At 45.0% G+C, this 9,790-nt stretch overlaps 2 pseudogenes across 1 annotated transcript; one reads left to right on the plus strand and one right to left on the minus strand.

Annotated features, from left to right (window-relative positions):
- Positions 1–2,137: 2,137 nt before the first annotated feature.
- Positions 2,138–2,896, plus strand: LOC116541415 (annotated as a pseudogene). The gene has a single exon (XR_004264823.1). The product of XR_004264823.1 is annotated as a developmentally-regulated GTP-binding protein 1 pseudogene (transcript).
- Positions 2,897–7,487: 4,591 nt separating this feature from the next.
- On the minus strand, positions 7,488–9,608 carry LOC116541367 (annotated as a pseudogene).
- Between the last annotated feature and the right edge of the window lie 182 nt (positions 9,609–9,790).

Consider the following 9,790-nt stretch of genomic DNA (forward strand, 5'->3'; position numbering starts at 1 on the left):
TTGTGTCAATGTTGGTTCATCTATTCTAACAAAAGTATCACATTGGTGCAGGATGTTGATAGTAGGGGAGGCTGTGCACATGTGGGTGCTGATGGGAAGTCTCCTTTCCACTCAGCTTTGCCATCTATTTAAAACCACTTTAGAAATAAATTCTATATACACCAAAAGTGGAGGAGGAGGATGGTTTCTGAGATGAGTTTTGGAAACTCAGGTAAATAAAGTTGATTTTTTAAAAAACTGCAGGACTTACAGCATTACTTTTCCTTCATAACGCTGAATACAGTCACAAAACATAATTATGCAATTGTTTTTTCCACTTAAGGCATAAGCTCTGTGACAGCAGGGCATGTGCTCATTGATGTATCGCCAGCACCCAGAATGGCTTGGCACATGGTGGACACTTCTCAATACAAGGACGAAGGGGGAAACAATCAATTCGCAGGACTTGATGATTGACTGGCTGAGAGAGATGTGGGGCAGTTAGCTTCAGAGTGGCTTTGGTTAGTCATACCCTTCCTGGAGACCCCCCCCACAAAACTCCCATTCCCTGTCATTCTCTGCTTGACTACTAATAGCCTGAGACCCCTCAGCCTCCATGGGACCAGCTTTTGCCCTCACCCTGCCATCAGTGGCTTCTAGGCATGTGACCTTCATCCACTGTGCTCACTCACCGGCCTTCAGACCTCCAGCCTCCTGCAGCTACTCCCCCAAAAAGTCCCTTTCACATCGCTTGGAAGCCCAGCCCAACACACTTTGAGTTCTGAAACACTGTTGCTCCTGTTTTTTTTTTTTTTTTTCATGAATCACCCAAAGTGCAGCAGTGCCTCATGGTAGTAAATATGGGTAAGTGTGGGAACCCCCAGGGTCCTCTGGTGTCCTTGGGCAGCCAAGGAGTAGATCCCCCTGAACCTGCCCCCAGGCTTGTTTTAAGAAGGGCTGGAAATACTCCAGCAGTGAGGCAAGGCAGAAATCACCGTATCTGGTGTGATGTCGGGGGCAGACTCTCTTTGCCAGCTCAAGCCAAGATAAACAATAATTCTAAAGTCCCGGAGATAATGTTTGTTTCAGAAACAAGTCCCAGAGAGAGGTGGGAACAGCCTTTTCATGTAAAGTTAGAACATTCCTGCTAACAGAAGAACAATTTCCCCTGTAAGTATTGATACAGTTGTGTAACAACAGGTGTACCTTCTTTCTGTTAAAATTAAAAAATTATATAGTATCTGTTTATTTTTAAAATTCTGAAAAGAATGTAAAGGACTCTGAAGCAGGAAGTGGAAGCCTCCTCTTGTACTCCGTATTCACTCTCATCTTAAAGGCATGCCATATATCTTGTTTTGCAGCCTGTGCCCTTGTGTTCCTCACTGCCCCCCTCCTTTAGGAATCGCTCTGCCCTCTACTTCATTATTTTTATTGGCCACATAATTTACCATGGTACGGGTATTTATCATAATTTACCATGGTACGGGTGCACCATAATGCTGGAGAACAATCCAAGCGTGCATAGCCTTCAGTGCAATCATTCTGCTTCTAGGAATCTGTCCTACAGAAACACCTGCACCAGCGTGAAACACTGTAGGTACATGAATGTTCATGATAGGATTGTTTGTTAATAGTGACACTACAGACAATCTGTTCACTTGTAATAATTGAAGAGAGATGAGGAGCCAACCACTAAGGCATGTATGAGAAACTCTGACTTTAAGAACTCTGTCAAGGAGACAAAATACCACTATAAAATACTGAACATGAGTTTTCTACTCACAAAAGTTTCCCTTTTTGGGGGCAGACAGGGTGGTATCAGGTTGCCTGTCCTCTAACCTGGACTCCTGGGATCTAAAACTATCGGAAGGCTACGCCTGACAACAGCAGTAGTAGTTGCTGTCCTCCTTCTCCTCTTCTTTCTTTCTCTCCCTCTTTGTTTTTTCTATAGAGACAAGGTCTCACTATGTTGCCCAGGTATCACCTTGGCCTCCCAAAGTGCTGGATTATAGGTGCGAGTCACTGTGTCTGGCCTTTTTCTTTGTTTTAATTAAAGGCAAAAGTTAACATGGTATTCTGCATTTTGCTTTTATTTTTTGGTATAAATAATAGAAAAGTCAAACCAAGTTACACATTTAAAAAAACTGATAAGGGTTGCAGTTTGCCCACGGGTGTGTGAAGAGAAACAATCAGTGTGGAGGCCACAGGGGACTCACCAGGATGAGCAGCACCTTAGCTAAAATTGCGGAGATAGAAGCTGAGATGGCTCGGACTCAAAAGAACAAGGCCACAGCACACCACCTAGGGCTGCTTAAGGCTCGTCTTGCTAAGCTTCCTCGAGAACTCATTACTCAAAAGGGTGGTGGTGGTGGAGGTCCAGGAGAAGGTTTTGATGTGGCCAAGACAGGTGATGCTCGAATTGGATTTGTTGGTTTTCCATCTGTGGGGAAGTCAACACTGCTTAGTAACCTGGCAGGGGTGTATTCTGAGGTAGCAGCCTATGAATTCACTACTCTGACCACCGTGCCTGGTGTCATCAGATACAAAGGTGCCAAGATCCAGCTCCTGGATCTCCCAGGTATCATTGAAGGTGCCAAGGATGGGAAAGGTAGAGGTCGTCAAGTCATTCCAGTGGCCTGAAACTAACTTGATCCTGATTGTTTTGGATGTCCTGAAACCCTTGGGACATAAGAAGATAATTGAAAATGAACTGGAAGGCTTTGGCATTCGCTTGAACAGCAAACCCCCCAACATTGGCTTTAAGAAGAAGGACAAGGGAGGCATTAATCTCACAGCCACTGTGAGTGGGGAAGACTACTGCGGGAGTCTGCTGGGCAGGCTGCTGCGGGAATTAGAGTTGGGAGTGATGTGCATGGACATTGAAGTTGGAAAATTTCCTGGCTTTTCCCTGTACTAATTGAGATAACACAAATGACTTTACAATGACTGACATGAAAGACTTTAAGACTAGGATAGGAGCCAGTCTCAGACTTACCTTTGCCACTTATTTCCTCTTTTTGGTTATCTATTGGGGATGATACGGGAGTGTGGACCAGTTTTACGCGTGCATAAGGTAGATGACCGCCAATATCTTTTGTTTTCATTCATTTAACACAATTTATAGAGTGCCTGTCATGGGCCAAGCATTATTTTAGGCTCTGGGCAGGAATGGAAGAGGGAACAGCAAAAATTCCTCTTTTGTATTCTAATTGGACAGAATGCAAGCAGTATTAATCAGTAAAATATAATGGATTAGTCAATGACAAATGTGAGAACAAAAATAAAGTAGGGAAAGGAGAAAAAAAAAAACTGATAAGTACCAAAAATACCCTAAAATCCAGAAAAATAATGTGGTATTTTTTAAAAAATTAATAAACTGCCCGATACACAGTTTCTGTGACCTCTACCTGTGTGTGGCCATCCCAGGTGAGGTGGCACAGTGGACAATGGGAATATATCTGAGAGGCTTTTTGGCACAGAACGACAAACAATAAGTATGCATATGGAAGTTACTGCAAATCACATGAACATCCCACTGAACCCACAGTGAATGTGTCCCTAACCTACCTTCCCCACAGCTAGGTCCCAAAAAAGCCTGTGGCTGCTCCAATGTCACTTGACAAAAGGTGATGTGTGACGGAGTGGAAGTTGTAAGAGAAAGACAATAGTCTTAAACAACCATGGTTAAAATATCTTTTGCAAATTCTATAAAAACACAGGACCATGTGAACACACCATGTGAACACAAGGCCTCCCAGGGCCTTGGCAGGGGCCTCTGACCTGAAGCTTTAGCTTCCTTAGCAGGTACTGTGCCTGAGGGTATGGGTGCTGCTGCACGAATGGGGGTGTTCCCACCAGCTCTCCTTCCTTGCACTTGGCTTCAAGTTTACCTTTACATGTCGTGGAGATAGTCCCATATTAGGACAAACAGAGGTGCCTAATTCTACCCCCACTTCTTTTGAATGATAGTATTCCGTTGTTTGAACATCCACATTTAGATCATTTCCAATCTGCCATAACGAATAATGCCGCAAAGAATATCCTTGCTCAGATGGACATTTAGCAGCTGTGAGAATATATCTGTAAAATAGATTCTCAAAAAGTGTGATTTCTGGGTCACAGAGTATGTCTAGTTAAAATTTTGACAGATATTGTTAGTTACTATCCTTGGAGGCTGTAAGAACATGTCAGCCGGGTGTGAGAGTGGGCAAGGCTGTGTGTTAGCAAACGTTGCTGATTCTTGCAGCATTTTTTTTTTAATCTCTGTAAGTTAAAAAAATGGTACCTTGCTGTAGTTTTTATCTGCATTTCTCTTATTAAGAGTGAAGTGGTGCATGGTTTCATATTTTAAGAACCATATACAGTTCCCTTTTTGTGGACTGCTTTTATCCTCTGTCCATTTATCTATGGATAATCTTTTTCTTCTTTATTTGTAAGAGTTGTTTAAATACTAAGGAAATTAGCTCCTGATCTGTGATATAATTGGCAAATATGGCAAATATATTCTCCTAGCTTTTCATGTGTCTGTTGACTCTTTTTATGATGTTTATGTTTCTATGGGAAATTATTCTATATTTATGTAACTAAAAGTATTAAACAGTTTTAAAATGACTTCTAGTATGGGTATCATTCTTAGAAAGGCCTGCCTCTCCCAAATGTAATAATATAAAAGTTCTTCCATGGTTTGTTGTAGTACTTTTATGATTTCATTTTTATTAGGTGTTTGATCTTTCAGAAATTTGTTTTTCTGTGTGATATTAGGTATGAATATTTTATTTTATTTTACCTCAGAAGGCTACTTTATGTCCCAAGATCATTTATTGAAAAATACATTTTGGCTGGGCATGGTGGCTCACCCCTATAATCCCAGTACTTTGGGAGGCTGAGGCAGGCAGATCACCTGAGGTCAGGAGTTTGAGACCAGCCTGACTAACATGGAGAAACCCCATTTCTACTAAAAATACAAAATTACCCGGATGTAGTGGCACATGTCTGTAATCCCAGCTACTCAGGAGGTTGAGGCAGGAGAATTGCTTGAACCCAGGAGGTGGAGGTTGAGGTGAGCTGAGATCGCATGCCACTGCACTCCACCCTGGGCAACAAGAGAAAAACTGTGTCTGAAACAAAAAAAGAAAAAGGAAAATGCATTTTATCTCCACTGTTTAAAAAACTATCTTGATTAGAGGAGAAGACCTCCTGGCAAAAAAACAAAAACAAAAACAATCTTGAGCATATACTATATTTCAGTATATAGTTGGTCTTATTTTCTAGCCTTTTAGTCTGTTGCATTGAACAGTTTATTTATGCACCAGTTGCTCACATATCTTTAATATGTTTTGATTTTGGGGCCTCTAGCCTCCAGAACTGGGTGAGAAAAATTTTCAGTTATTTTAAGCCACTCAGTTTGTGGTAATTTGTGACAGTAACCTAGGAAATTGGTACAATGACAGAGCTGGGATTTGAACCCAAGTCTTGACTCTAAGTCCTGTGTTCTGAATGGGAGCACAGGAGTATTCATTTCTGTTCCTAAGAGAGAGTGTTTATGAGGGGAAGAAAAGGGGAAATTAGTATTATTTATGAGGGGAAGAGAAGGGGAAATTAGTATAATTCAGTTGCCTTAGGTCTCCCCAGCCTGTGGGTATCAAGAGACGGAGTGTGCTGAATATTCTCTGTGTATTCTTCATTCTTTTCCATCCTGCCCTGTGTCCAGGAGGCTGACCTCAAGGGACGGTTTAGCCTCCCATGGCCTTGCCATTTGGCTTCTGGTTGGGTTTGCCCAGTGCTGGGCATTTGCAAGCCACAGGAAGGTGGCTCCCTCCATGCTGAGCCACAGCTTGCTGGTGGCTGTGGTCTTTACCCAGGCCCACGGCTTCTGTCTTGTGGCCTATGGCTCTAGCTCCTGCCCAGTGGTTGGCTGCAGTAACCACTTCTGCCTTTTCCCTTTCAGGCCTACTGGTGGTAATAGCTTCTTGCTGATACCTAGCCTTCAAGTACTGCACCAGTCTCTTACCGTTTTTCCCTAACCCCACTCAAATCCCCATAAAAAATCCATTTTTTAAACTTTCTTAGTCATCACTTTTACGGGTACCGTGTTTCCTACTGAGATCCCGACCACTCTGGGGACCATATTGCATGACACACAGAGAGCAGCTCTGGTTTCCTTGACTCTAGCCCTCAGTGCTCATTTGGAGCCACCTTAAGTCCTGACCATTCCCTGCGCCTCTAGGAAGGCACTTCTGCTTTGCGGCCCTCAAGGAATGCAAGTTGCTCAGGGACTATGGCAAAGTCAGGGAGAAGCCTGTCTCCTCTCTGGGTTACTCCTACACAGAAGTCCCAAGCAGGACTGCCTGGGTTCAAGGGCTCCCTGCCCCATCTACAGGAACTTGGATAGGTGTGGATCTGGGCCAGGTATTTGAGTGACAGAACTGCCTCTCTCTCTGAAGCCTTGGAGGGATAAAGATCTATTACTCTGCCAAGCTCACAGAGCAGGCCCTCCTTTAATCAAGATGAGCTTTCTTCTTAGAGGTTCTCATTTCTCATGCAAACAGACTCCTGACAGGGTGTGCTTCCCTGTTGCCAGACATGCCTAGACATATCTAATTCTACTTACACCTGAGCTGGGATCCTTTTATACAGGGTTAGGAAAGTAAATGTGGGCCAGATTGCAGAAGGCCTCCAACACATCAAACCAGTTTTAACCTAATATCGTAGGCAAGAAATCACTGAATGTATTCTAGATAGGGAGAGACTTGGATCAAGAACTGCTAAGAGCTTAGCTTGGTTGCCATCTCAGTGCCCATATTCTTGCTCTCCCTCTAGCTGAAGTATCCCCTCAGCAAAGAGGCCCCATGAAGGCATTCTCCATTACGGTACATTATCTATTTTCAGCAGAGTGTTTCTCCTTCTCTGAAATCGCACTCTTTTCTTCTTTTTTCTTCCCTATTCCATGGGGCAGGGAGATATTCATCTTAGTTAAGGCTATAGTCTCAGGGCATGGCTTATAGTAGACACTCTGAATACATGTTAAATTTGTTGAATGAATGAATGAATTTGGTCCTATGAATGAATTTAGATGAGGAAGCGCAGAGAGGTCAAGGGACTTAGTGACCTGCCTGAGTCCGTATTAACTCATTACTGGCATAACTGGGATTAAAACCAGGCTACCTAACCAAATCTGCTACCCCCAGGAGAGGCAGGAGCTGGGGCACGGGTTAGTAAGAACGGTGGGGAGAGGATTTCTGAGAAGGTCTGGTGACATGTTGGCCAGAACTGAGATGGGGAAGAAAAGACAAGCTCTTGGAAGCTGAAATTAACATGCATTGGGTATCTACTCTGTGCCAGGCACTGTGCCTGATGGTTTGCCTGTGTGGTCTGATTTATACCCTCTGCTGTATAAATCCCAATTTATTATTATCCCAATTTTCATGAGCTAAGGAAATAGGGGCACAAGAGTTTAAATAAATTGCCTGCTTTTACCCATTTATTTATTTTCATTTTTATTTTTGTTAGTCTTTATTTCATAATCATAAACTTAACTCTGCAATCAAGCTAGGCATGGAAGGGAACAAGCAAAACATGGAACCCAAAGGGAACTGCAGTGACAGCACAGATTCTAGGATACTACGAACAAATGGGGTGGAGGACACTCTCCTGAGCTACAGAAGGAACGGTCTGGTGGTTAAGATAAAACACAAGTCAAACTTACTAGAGTTGTCCACAATCAGCAATGGTGATCTTATTGCTGGTCTTGCCATTCCTGGACCCAAAGCGCTGCATGACCTCCACAGTATTCATGTCTTCTTTCACCTTGCCAAAGACCACATGCTTGCCATCCGACCACTCCATCTTGGCAGCGCAGATAAAAAACTGGGAACCGTTCGTGTTGGGTTCAGCATTTGCCATGGACAACATGCTGAGACCTGTATGCTTTAGGATGAAGCTCTCATCATCAAATTTCTCCCTGTAGATGGACTTGTCACCAGTGCCATTATGGTGTGTGAAGTCACCACCCTGACACGTAAACCCTGGAATAATTCTTTTTTTTTTTTTTTTTTTTTTTGAGACGGAGTCTCGCTCTTGTTACCCAGGCTGGAGTGCAATGGCGCGATCTCGGCTCACCGCAACCTCCGCCTCCTGGGTTCAGGCAATTCTCCTGCCTCAGCCTCCTGAGTAGCTGGGATTACAGGCACACACCACCATGCCCAGCTAATTTTTTGTATTTTTAGTAGAGAGGGGGTTTCACCATGTTGACCAGGATGGTCTCGATCTCTTGACCTCGTGATCCACCCGCCTCGGCCTCCCAAAGTGCTGGGATTACAGGCTTGAGCCACCGCGCCCGGCAACCCTGGAATAATTCTGTGAAAGCAGGAACCCTTATAACCAAATCCTTTCTCTCCAGTGCTCAGAGTACAAAAGTTTTCTGCTGTCTTTGGAAACTTGTCTGCAAACAGCTAGGAGATGCGGCCCAAGGGCTCGCCGTAGATGGCAATGTCAAAGAACACAGTAGGGTTGACCATGGCTGATACTACAAGCCTCCAGGCTACGGCAGCGTCTGCACAGCCAGCTTTTATCCATTTACAAAGAATTGACTCCTAAGTTTGATCTCTTCCAACCCTCAACATGGCCTCTTTGAACACAGGATTAAACCCAGGAATTCTCTGTGAAGCTGATCACCATGCTTGGGGTTCATGGTCAAATAGAAGAGACAACAAGAATTAAGTATTCATTCAGGGAAGGACTGGGGAACAGGAGTCTGTGGCTCTCACCTTGCTTTGTAAGAGAAACTGAAGCACAATAAGGGAGGAGCCTCCTTTGATAAGAGCAGTTAGAGGTGGAAAGAGGGCTAGAGATGGATATTCACCCCAAGGGCCTTTGGCTTCAAGGTACTGTAGAGGGGCAGGACAAGGGGGCCAGGCAGGGTGGAGCAGAAGGCTTTGGGGACAGAAGTAACACAGATCACTTTTTCCTTTTCTGGATTCCAATCTAGGGAGAAGAATCAGGGGTGTGGGATGAAGTGGGGTGTGGTAGGCTGAGTCCAGTCCAGACCAGGAGTAGAGCAAGTCCCTCCCTGCCCCCAGCAGGGCCCCTTCCTTGCAGTGGGGTGCTCCTGGTCCCTTGCCTGCACACAAACATATGATGGTCCGGCAGTCCAGATGTTCCAGGGCAGGCCTAACTTAAAGTGTTATGTCTTTTGTCCCCATAGGTATATTTGTGTGTATCAGACTGTGGCTCTTTAGTTTGGAAAATAAGGTCACTGAGGCTGAGACATAGGCCCTGCCCTCCACAGGGCCAGGTTCTGTTCAGGCCTAGGGCTGTATAAGGTGTTCTTTGTGCTTCGGATGTGAGCAGAGCCTCGGTGTTGAAGGTGGCCCCCAGCCCAGGGCTAGTCCCAGACCACTGACACCATTTGGCCGGCTGGTCAGGGGTTGGTTGCAGGAGACCTCGGAGGTTACATTACTGCCCAGACCCTCTATCTCCTTCTCCTCACAGCATAACTCAAACGTGCTAAAAAGGGCTTTCATAAACAACTCGAGTCTGAAGACTCTGGCAGCTCTCCCCCCGCTCCAGCCCTGGGGGGCTTCAGGAGGGTCTGGGCTGCCCGCCAGCCCCAGGCTGTCCCTAGACTTCAGTGGGGGGTGGGGAATCAGTGCTGTTACCCTTTCCTTCCTGCTTGGTCTCCAGCCCAGAGTTTCCTTAGGCCCCGGCCTCCCTGGGCTCCCCACCCTACTCTACCTTAACCCTTTCCTCCCAGGGAAGGAGTGGCCGAGGTCCCCGTTCTCTAGGGACGCCTGGGAGAGGCGGTTGTGGGTGG

Source organism: Sapajus apella, unplaced genomic scaffold (assembly GCF_009761245.1).
Source record: "Sapajus apella isolate SASKATOON/1434 unplaced genomic scaffold, GSC_monkey_1.0 scaffold151, whole genome shotgun sequence".
NCBI classification, from domain to species: domain Eukaryota; kingdom Metazoa; phylum Chordata; class Mammalia; order Primates; family Cebidae; genus Sapajus; species Sapajus apella.